We start from the raw sequence: 10803 nt of genomic DNA on the forward strand, positions 1-10803 counted from the left end.
AAAATATATATTAATAAAAAAAATTAAGAGAGAGACTTAGATACAAGTCCTCATTTTAGAAACTTTCTAGACACTTGTCAAATTATAATTGAGTTTCCTAAGAATAAAACTTAAATTTTAATTACATAATAAACAATGTCGTGCGAACGTTTTCAGAGACCTAAAGCATTTTTTTCTTTTTACAACATTTAAGATGATTTTTTTTATCAAATAATCTCTTCATATAAGATTTCGATATGTTCGCAGAAAACTAAAATGGTAGATATAGTGACTATGTTTATACAAATTGAAATCTAAAAAGAGAATCCAAACTAAAATCTAGAAAAAGATATATACAATCAAACTCTTTATGTACAGTATGTATGTAAACATAGATAACACTAACTAATGCATTTTATATATAAAATGGGGGGGGGGGGCTAAATACTAACTAAAAATTATGGAGCCTAAGGCCATTGCCTTTTTTCATAAGAGGTAAGCACGGCTCTGATAATAATGTAAAACACTAGAGCTTTATGTTATTTACTGTAGAACTTAATTTATAGATTTATTTGTTGTATTTTTTTATTGTATCTTTGCAAAACACTAAGAGTACCTTTAACGGAGAGGTTATTAAAAAGAAGTTCTAGTCATAAAAAATATTAGTATTATAAGTTAATTTGTGTTTTCAATTAAAATTTATTTTCTTTTGAATGTTTAGACAAATAAGAAAATGACACATGTTTTTTTATTGTTTGCAATCGGTTCTTAATTTAGTATTTTAAGAGCTTTTTCCTTCTTTTTTCTCTAATTTTTTTTCTCTTTTTCCTAAATTGCTAAGATACCCAATACAATCTACCGAATGATGCTCTAAGGGAATGATTGGAAGGAGCTGTAGCTTTATATTATTTATTGTAGAAATAAAACTGTAGATATTTTTGTCGTGGCTTTAAATAATTTTGCTGTAGAATTTTAGTTGTAGGTTTAAATTTTGGGAGAATTACCAATTGTGACTCAAAACTTGGAGTCAAACCCAAAAGAGTACCCCAACTTGGGTCAAAGGCAAAAGTAACTTAAAAGGCTATTGAAATTACAACTATCTCCTTGTGAACAAAACAAAAAAACGGATTTTTTTTTACGTTTCTACCCCTCGCAAGTCGTCTGTAAACAGACGACTTGAAAATAAGTCGTCCAGACGACTTTAAGTTAAGTCGTCTGGACAGTTATTCTTAAACATAATTTAAAAATTTTGTAAAAAAATATTTTGATAAGTGAAAAATTGGAATTATGTAATTAACATATGTCTTAAGAGATATAAATTAATATATAACAAATTTCAATTGTTTCAGCCCAGATGAGTGAAAGTAGTGAGTCATGATATTCTTTAGTTTATGTTTCATCAACATATGTTGTAGTATTGTATGTGTTCTTAGGGTTAGATTTTGGAAAGCATTAAAACCGTTTTTTGAAAATTTTTAAAATTACCTAGGCGTGTTCGTTTCTGTGTATAGTAAACACTATTGAAGTATAATTTGATTTTATAACGTGGTTAGTAAGTTAATTTAGTCATTTTAGTTTAGGGGTTCATTTTAGGGTATTGGACGACTTAATATTTAGTCTTCTGTTCCCAGACGACTAAAATATTAGGTCGTCTGATGTACATTATCAGCCAGAATAAGTCGTCTAAACCGGACCAAACCTTAAAGTTTACCAATGTACTTTTAAAGCTAACCGGATTATTTACCCAATATATAAGGTGATTTTTTTTTTTTTTTTTTCATTTTCCGCGAACAGAAACCCTAACAGTTCTCTCTCACCGGCGATATCAAAGGCGATTCGAATTCCCACTATTTCCGAACAACCATCGTTCTCAACGTCGGCTATCTATCTCACTTCATTCTCACCGTTGTCGCCGCAGCTTCTTCTAACCCTAGCGCCGCCGATTCCTCTAAACCCTAGCGCCCCCGCTCCACTATTTCCGAACAAACCGTCGCCCTCGCCACCGTGCTCACCAACGTTCTCACCGCCGCTTACTCTAAACACTAGCTAGCACCGCCGTTTCTTCTAAACCCTAGCGCCGCCGCTTCTTCTAAACCCTAGCGCCGCCGCTTCTTCTCTGTAAACCGTAGCGCCGTTTCTCTGTAAACCCTAACGCCGTTAAGTCATCAAACTCGTGGAAAAGATGAACATAAAACGTTGTCTCTTTCAATTTACTCATTCTCACCGTTTCACGTTTATTTTTTCAGATCTATAACCACAATGACGAGTACTCGAACTCCTTCTGCGACTAATCAGTCCGCTTGAAATTTTTCTACTGGAAGACTTGTAAGTAAGTCGTCTGGAAAGTCTTCAACCTGGACGACTTAGTACGTCCATTTGGAAGACTTTCCAGACGACTTAAATATAAGTCGTCAACTAAGTCGTCCAGTTGGACGACTTTCTAGACGACTTATATTTAAGTCGTCTACTAAGTCGTCTGGAGTAACAATTAAGGCGTGATTGATTTAGCTTGTGTTCTGACTTCTATTGTTGTCTTTGATTATTTTGCAGACAAAAAGGATGGATATTCCAGAACTCCCCCGTAGGTTATACACATTAGGGGAAGAGCCAGAACCCCACAATAGCATTTCGTATCATACGGATAACACGAAGTTGCATACTGCTCTTAGGGAAGCTCTCACTGATGCTGAATTTGAAGAGCTCAAGGAGTCGAGATTGGGAGTTTTCATCAAGGTTCAAGGAGCAGGGATTTGGTGGGCTTCAAGGCTGGTTCACCACTTGCTCGGTTTAAAGCTGGACATTAAGAAGAAGTACGAGATGTGGTGTCTCGTTGGTCCAGAACCTGCGAGGTTTTCACTGTTAGAGGTTTGAAAACATCACTGGTCTAAACTGCGACTACATCGAGGACCTTGAGACACCAGAATGTGAAGTTACCCCACAGATGGTTTCTTTTCTGGAGATGATGGGAGTTCATCGGGAAGCTGGGCCAAGTACTGATCAGATAATAGCAGCACTGAAGAGATGCGGGGATTGGTCCAGGGAAGATCGCAAGCGACTCGCGTACCTTTCCATCTTCACTGGATTCATTGAAGGGAAAAGTTCTCAAGCGCTACACGAGCTACTCTCGCAAGGCTAGTGATGGATTTAGAAAGGTTTGAGAATTATCCATGGGGGGAGTCGCGTTTAAGGTGCTGATGGACTCTTTGTGGAACAAAGATATTACTGGCTGTTACACCGTGGATGGCTTTATACAAGTTCTTCAGGTCTGGGCGTACGAAGCTATTCCGGGGATTGGGTGCTAGTATGGTCTACCCAGAGCAAACAGTCCGTCTCCACCGATTCTTGGCTTACGACGGCAGCAGAGGCCGCAGATTCATGAAAGCTGCCTATCTTGAGTCAGGTACCTTTCCATCTTCACTTAATTAAGTCGTCCGGAAGGTCTTCCAGCTGGACGACTTAGTAGACGACTTATTATAAGTCGTCTGGAAGGTCTTCCAGCTGGACGACTTAGTAGACGACTTATTATAAGTCGTCTGGAAAGGTCTTCCAGCTGGACGACTTAGTAGACGACTTATTATAAGTCGTCTGAAGTCTTCCAGCTGGACGACTTAGTAGACGACTTATTATAAGTCGTCTGGAAGGTCTCCAGCTGGACGACTTAGTAGACGACTTATTATAAGTCGTCTGGAAGGTCGTCCAGCTGACGACTTAGTAGACGACTTATAATAAGTCGTCTGGAAGGTCGTCCAGCTGGACGACTTAGTTGACGACTTATAATTAAGTCGTCTATTTAGTATTTGTTTCAAATATCTAACTCGATTCTTCTTCTATTTACTGCAGACCCGCGTGATCAACTTTTTGAGAAGGACATTAGTGAAATGTGGCCAAAATGGGACTCTGAGGTTGATGACGTGCCCGCGGAGAACATCATTAAAGTGATGTATGATCGGAGACCGTGGAAGTGGACCATGGATTGCTGGGAAGTCACTGGTACAAAAACCCAAGTTTGTGACTCCATCGAAAAGAGCCAAAGAGATGGTTGTGGAGGAGGTGGAGGAAGACAATCAGAGACCTCGGAAGGAAAGCTCGTAAAGAGGCTCCTAAAGAGGCTCCTAAAGAGGCTAGAGAAGAGGCTCCTACAGAGGCTACAGAAGAGGCTACAGAAGAGGCTAGAGAAGAGGCTAGTTGGGTGACCAGAGAGGAGTTAGAAAACATGTTCAAGGACTTAGGTGACATGATGAAAGAGGGGTTTAAGAAGTGCATCAGGGAGATTAGGAAGATCTCCGATAGATTTGGAAGCTGTGGAGAAGAAGGTTGGTGTCACCAATCAGGCTACCCCTCAAGCCCCAGAAACCGGGGTTAGTAAAAAACACCCTACCCCACAAGCCCCAGAAACCGGGGCTAGTAACAAACAGACTACTCCTCAAAAGGATCAGCCTCCACTTCAAACCAAAATCTCCTACTCCTCCCACCAGACAGCCTGCTCCTCAAAAAGGCAAAGCCTACTCCTCAAACTAAACAGCCTGCTCCTCAAACTAAAACAGCCTGCTCCTCAAACTAAACAGCCTGCTCCTCAAACGAAACAGCCTGCTCCTCAAACTAAACAGCCTGCTCCTCAGACGAAACAGCCTGCTCCTCAAACGAAAAAAGCCTTCTCCACAAAAGAAACAGCCTTCTCCTCTGCCCAAAGAGGTTAATATCAAATCTTTAAGTCGTCTGGTCTTTGTATAGATTTGTAAATATATAAGTCGTCTGGAAGGTTTTCCAGCTGGACGACTTACAAATAAGTCGTCTGGAAGTTTTTCCAGCTGGAAACCTTCCAGACGACTTATTTGTTAAGTCGTCCAGCTGGAAACCTTTCCAGAAGACTTACAAATAAGTCGTCTGAACTCCAGCTGGAACCAAATCCTCTCCCAACTTTTATTTAAGTCGTCCAGGGTTAACTTGTTCTCTTTTATTGCAGAGATTGTTGCCGGAGGATACAGCAGATGAGGCGATCTCGGTATATAAGATCTTTGCCGGAGGATAAAGCAGATGGTGTCACCTCCAAGAGATTGTTCCTCTCACTTCACTGACCAACCGAGCTTCGCTTCCACGATCAACAACCGAGCTTCGCTTCCACCGATCCAGCTTCAGCTTCAGAACCGAGCCTGGTTGTATTGGACCAAACAGCTCCCACTGCTTCTGTGCGTGCAGGAGTGACGAACGAAGAAACCTGCTCCCACGCAGATATCTCCTTATACGGCAGAGAGAAGGAAACTCCTTTAGGTGGGAAAGTATAATCCATTTCCCACACTAAACAGACCTAAGATGAAGGAGCTCGCTGATTGGTTGAAAACTGATCCGTAAGTGATTGCTTTACCCATAATAGCTTGATTTAGTCTACCAAAACTGATTGCTTTTTTGTTTGCAGTGATTATTTCACTAAGGAAGAGGACAAACCCACGTACATCACCAACTTGGTGGTATCAAAAACTCCGGACATCCAAAGCATGGCTGGAAGACGTAGTAAGTCTTCTGCTTATCTTTAAGTCGTCTGGTAACTTGTCTTTGTATAGATTTGTAAATATATAAGTCGTCTGAAGGTTTTCCAGCTGGACGACTTATTTGTAAAGTCGTCCAGCTGGAAAACCTTCCAGAAGACTTACAAATAAGTCGTCTGGTAACTTGTCTTTGTATAGATTGTAAATATATAAGTCGTCTGGAAGGTTTTCCAGCTGGACGACTTACAAATAAGTCGTCTGGAAGGTTTTCGAGCTGGAAAACCTTCCAGACGACTTATTTGTAAGTCGTCCAGCTGGAAAACCTTCCAGACGACTTATTTGTAAGTCGTCTGGAAGGTTCTAACTTGTATTATTTTTATATGCAGCATATAGATGCTTGGAATGAATGTGCTGAGGCAGAGGTATAAGGAGAACCCACAATGTTTCCGGAGCGAGCGAATGTGCTTCCTGGATCACAACTTTACCCAGTCTTGGAGAGAACAGTATCTGGTCTTCAAAACATCGTCGTCTGATCACAATGGTTTAGGAAAAATGCTACCTAGTGGGGCGGCGAGTTTTGTATGACGGATCAATGCCTTCATTTTGCCAATCAAACAAGAAGTGGGGGGAGGACATTGATGATATCTATGCGCCACTGAACTTGGACAACAAACATTGGGTGGCTATTTGGATATCGATCCCTAAGAGGCACATAGTCGTCTGGGACAGCATACCTTCAACTACCATACCAGAAAGATGGGATGAGATAATGGAGCCTTTTCTCGAGATGGTCCCTTATCTGATTGTGGAGTGCGGAGACCAGATTGCATGGGTTGGAGCGAACACTTATGAGAGACTCCTCAAAGATGTACCCACGGCCCCACAATGGGTGATTGTGGCGTGTACGCTGCAAAGTACATTGAATGTCATGGCTCTTGGGGTCCCCCTTTAGCCCTAAAGACTTTGCTAGGTCCAATGCGAAGACTATGAGGGATACTATGGCTTTGGCTATATGGACGGAGCTTGTTGATCAGCATCTGAAAGATAATGAGGATGGTGGTATGTTTGTAGGCATGTATGATTAGATACACAAATCAATTTGTATAGATTTTTTTAACTTGTATAGATTTTTTAACTTGTATAGATTTTTAACTTGTATAGATACACAAATCAATTTGTATTATTGGAACTATTTGTATACACAAATCTATTTGTATATTGAACTATTTGTTTACACAAATCTATGTAGTGTTTTGTGGGCATGTATGATTTATTTGATTTTTCTAACTTGTATAGATTTTCTAACTTACAAATAAGTCGTCTGGAAGGTTTTCCAGCTGGACGACGACTTACAAATAAGTCGTCTGGAAGGTTTTCCAGCTGGAGACTTACAATAAGTCGTCTGGGAAGGTTTTCCAGCTGACGACTTAACAAATTAAGTCGTCTGGAAGGTTTTCCAGCTGGAGCGACTTACAAAATACACTTGAAGGGATAGTAGAAGGTAGTCTAAACACTGGACGACTTAAATACACTGGACGACTTAAATACACTGGACGACTCGTAAAGGTCGTCTAAAAAAATACACTTGAAGGGATAGTAGAGGTAGGTAGTCTAATACACTGGACGACTTCGTAGAAGGTAGACGAAACACTGGACGACTTAGTTAGTCGTCTGGAGCGGAATCAAGACTGACGACTTTATTTAGGTCGTCTGGACAACTAGTCAACTGTTGTTACATTGTGGTTTCGTATGGCCAGTTTCCTTGCAGTTTGAGCATCTCCGTGCCCTGTGTTTCTTCCTGGGTTTGTGTCCCCTCATCCTAGATAGCTCCAACCAAGATTGCCATCTTGATTTCTTCTGTCTCCCCGGACCACGCTTTACGTTTGGAGGAAAGCATTCTCGTTCCTCAATTATGTTGTGACACGATAGGATATATATTCTCTGAGTATCCTGCATACAGATGATTCTTTGAGTAAAGTGGACATACAAGTGTGTCGATATGCACACCAGCATGTGTTCCAGCTGCTATAGCATGAGAGCAAGGTATTTTCTCCACTCCATAGACACCACAACCACACTTTACATGTTCCAAATCAACCGCACAGTCCATTTTGCCACCTTTGACAAAGAAACGCCATCCATCAATTGGTTCGACCGTCATCGTATCCGCTATCTCTGATCGAACAGCAAGCAAGTATTCAACACCCCGGCTATGTACAGTTGGGAGACTCAAAGCATCTTGTCTCCTTTTCCAATACCATTTTCCTAACTTCTGCCTTATGAACTCCAGCAGGAACGGAATCGGAAATCCTCTTGCTCGCTTCAGTGCGGAATTAATAGATTCAGCGATGTTGCTTGTTTTTATGTTGAACCTGTTCCCCTTACAATAAACCCTTGACCATAGCTTGGCGTCGGCCTTCTCCAAATACGTTGCAAGTTCCGGGTTTGCACTCCGTATCTCAGCCATGTACGGTTTAAAATCGTGAACCGTGTGCGCATAAGCAGCCCCTTTCACCAAGTACATGAGATGTTTCCCTTTAAACTTTTTGACAATGTTATCTTGAAGGTGATAATAACATATTCCTCGGGTTGCCCAAGGAAACACCTTCTCACACGCACTTTTAATGGCCCGCGTGCCGGTCAGAGACTATCACCAGAGGCTTGTCATGAGATATACAACTAGCCAATTTTGTTGAAAAACCATTCCCAAGAAGGTTCATCTTTCAGCATCCACGATCCAAAAGCCAATGGGAATATCTGAAAATTGCCATCTTGTGCGGCTGCAACTACATAACACCTCCATACTTTCCACTTAGGTGAGTTCCATCCACCACAATGACCCTTCTCTGATACTTAAAACCTTTGATAGAAGCTCAAAAGAGAGAAATAGATACTTAAATCTTTTCTCAGAATCAAGTTCTATAGCCGTGATAGAATCAGGATTTGCAATGGAGATTTGCTCGAGATATGAAGGCAGACGCGGAATACCCTTCTTCTGCTGATCCTCTCACCAATTTCTGTGCATATAACAGTGCTCTGTATGAAGTGGTGTAATCAAGCGTCATGCCAAACATGTTCTTCATTGCATCAGTGATATGCTGTGGAGTTATCCCATCAATGATCCCAACACGATCAATGAAAAGACTACCAACATACTTTGGAGTACAGTGTCTCCGCTGAGCGATTCGGTCTCAATTGAGCATAAATGTTTTCCACATACTTTGTTACCCAAAACGTGTTTGACCATGTTTCACACTCGCTCTGATCTTCCATCCACAACCGCTAACCCGACATATATTGCCACAAGGAGAGTTTTTTGTTGATTTGTATATTCTGAAAGAAACCTTCCCCTCACTGCTGTCAACCGCAGCTCTGAAAGCAGTGCATCCTTGCTAACAAAACTCTGGTTGACATAGATGCTGGTACAATCCGATTTTCCTCCTTCAATAGCATTGTCTTAGCATATGTCTTTTCAATTTCTTCAAAACAAATATTATCATCATCTTCCTCGTCCTCATCTAGAACCTTTCCATAAAGACTGTAATCCCCACCATTCTGATCCGTTTCACCAACAATAGTGTTATCAGCATCCTCCTCCCCATTTTCTCCTCCCCATTTTCCTCCTCCCCATCTTGATTTTTCATCTTTCAACAGACTCATTATCACCAACATCTTCAAACATTCATCAGCCTCATCATTATCACCAACATCTTCTTCCCATTCACCAGCTTCATCATTATCACCAACATCTTCTTCCCATTCACCGCTTCTCATTATCACCAGCTTCTTCTCTTTTCTCTGAAACCGTTTCCACCTTGCTGCGGCTTGATACACAAAGACATACTCTATGCGTTTTGAGTATCTCGAGCAAGTTTCGAACTTGTCTATCACTTGTAAACATGAATGGGGGACTGCTTGGAGTCATCATCATTTCTGCTGGTAATGAGTAGCTAATCTCCACAGTCACTGATTCATGTCCAGGTTATAAATCTTCTTGAGCCATTGCAACAAGTTCAGCATGTGTTGAATCTTCATTCAATAAAAACAATCTTGCTCCTTTGAGATCATCAACCACAAAATCCCAACGGAAATCTCTCAACAACCATTCTCCATACACTGCATGTAACTTAAAAATCATCTGCAAATATTCAAAATAAAACCACATTAGTAAACATAGAGAAAATGAAGAAGTTCAACAAACATTATCGCAGACGACTTAGATTTAAGTCGTCCAGAAGACTTAAAGGTAAGTCGTCTAAAGAGGTCACTTTTGCAATTGAAAATTAAAAGGGACGACTTAATTCTAAGTCGTCCGGCTTTGTTTGTTAAAAAAAAAAAATTCAGACGACTTATATATAAGTCGTCTACGAAAAACGGGCTAGTTTTTGCATTTGACCGAATCGTGTCAGATCTTTGACTATTTCTGGACGACTTATAAATCAGTCGTCTCTGGAAAGTATAAATTTCAATATTTTTATTCAACTAGACGACTTACACGTAAGTCGTCCCAGGTTAGTTTTGTAATTGAAAAATAAAACTTGAAAATTTAACTTTCTCCAGACGACTTAACTAAAAGTCGTCCAGCTAGACGACTTAATTTAAGGTCGTCCGTAAGCAAGGTTTTGGCGACTTAATTGGGAAATTCTGGACGACTTTGCCTTTTCCCCGGACGACTTTTAATTAAGTCTTCTCTGACGGGGACGACTTTATATTTGTCGTCTAATAAATTATTATGAAGTTTTATTTTTCAACTACAAAACTAACCTTAAAAGCGACTTACACGTAAAGTCGTCTAGTTTAATAAAATAATTGAATTTTTAACCTTTCCGAGAGGACGACTGAATTATAAAGTCGTCCAGAAATAGTCAAAGATCTGACACGATTTCGGTCAAATGCAAAAACTAGCCTGTTTTCTCGTAGACGAACTTATATATAAGTCGTCTGGACTGTTTTTTTTCACCAAACAAAGCTGGACGACTTAGTTTTAAGTCGTCCGTTTTGACCAGAAGACTCATCAGTAAGTCTTCTACATACAGATATGCTTACTTGTAGTCTTCTACGCGAACAGATTTTGAAAAAAAATTCAATTCGTACCTTCACTAGGTGAGATGACTTTGTTTGCACACAGGGTCTTCTCCAACCACCCAGAACCTCAAACGAAAGCAACCGTAAGTCAAAACGAAAAGAAAATATGGCTCCAAACAATTTTGAATCAAAAGCTTCAGTTTTTTGGATGAATATGGAGAGAAGTGAAAGAAATGTTGTTTTTAGTTCATAACAATTGAAACAGAGAGAGTGTAAAGAGATTTACGTGGCATTAAAGGGCATTAAAAGCTCCAAA

Source organism: Raphanus sativus, chromosome 6 (genome assembly GCF_000801105.2).
Source record: "Raphanus sativus cultivar WK10039 chromosome 6, ASM80110v3, whole genome shotgun sequence".
Classification (NCBI taxonomy): domain Eukaryota; kingdom Viridiplantae; phylum Streptophyta; class Magnoliopsida; order Brassicales; family Brassicaceae; genus Raphanus; species Raphanus sativus.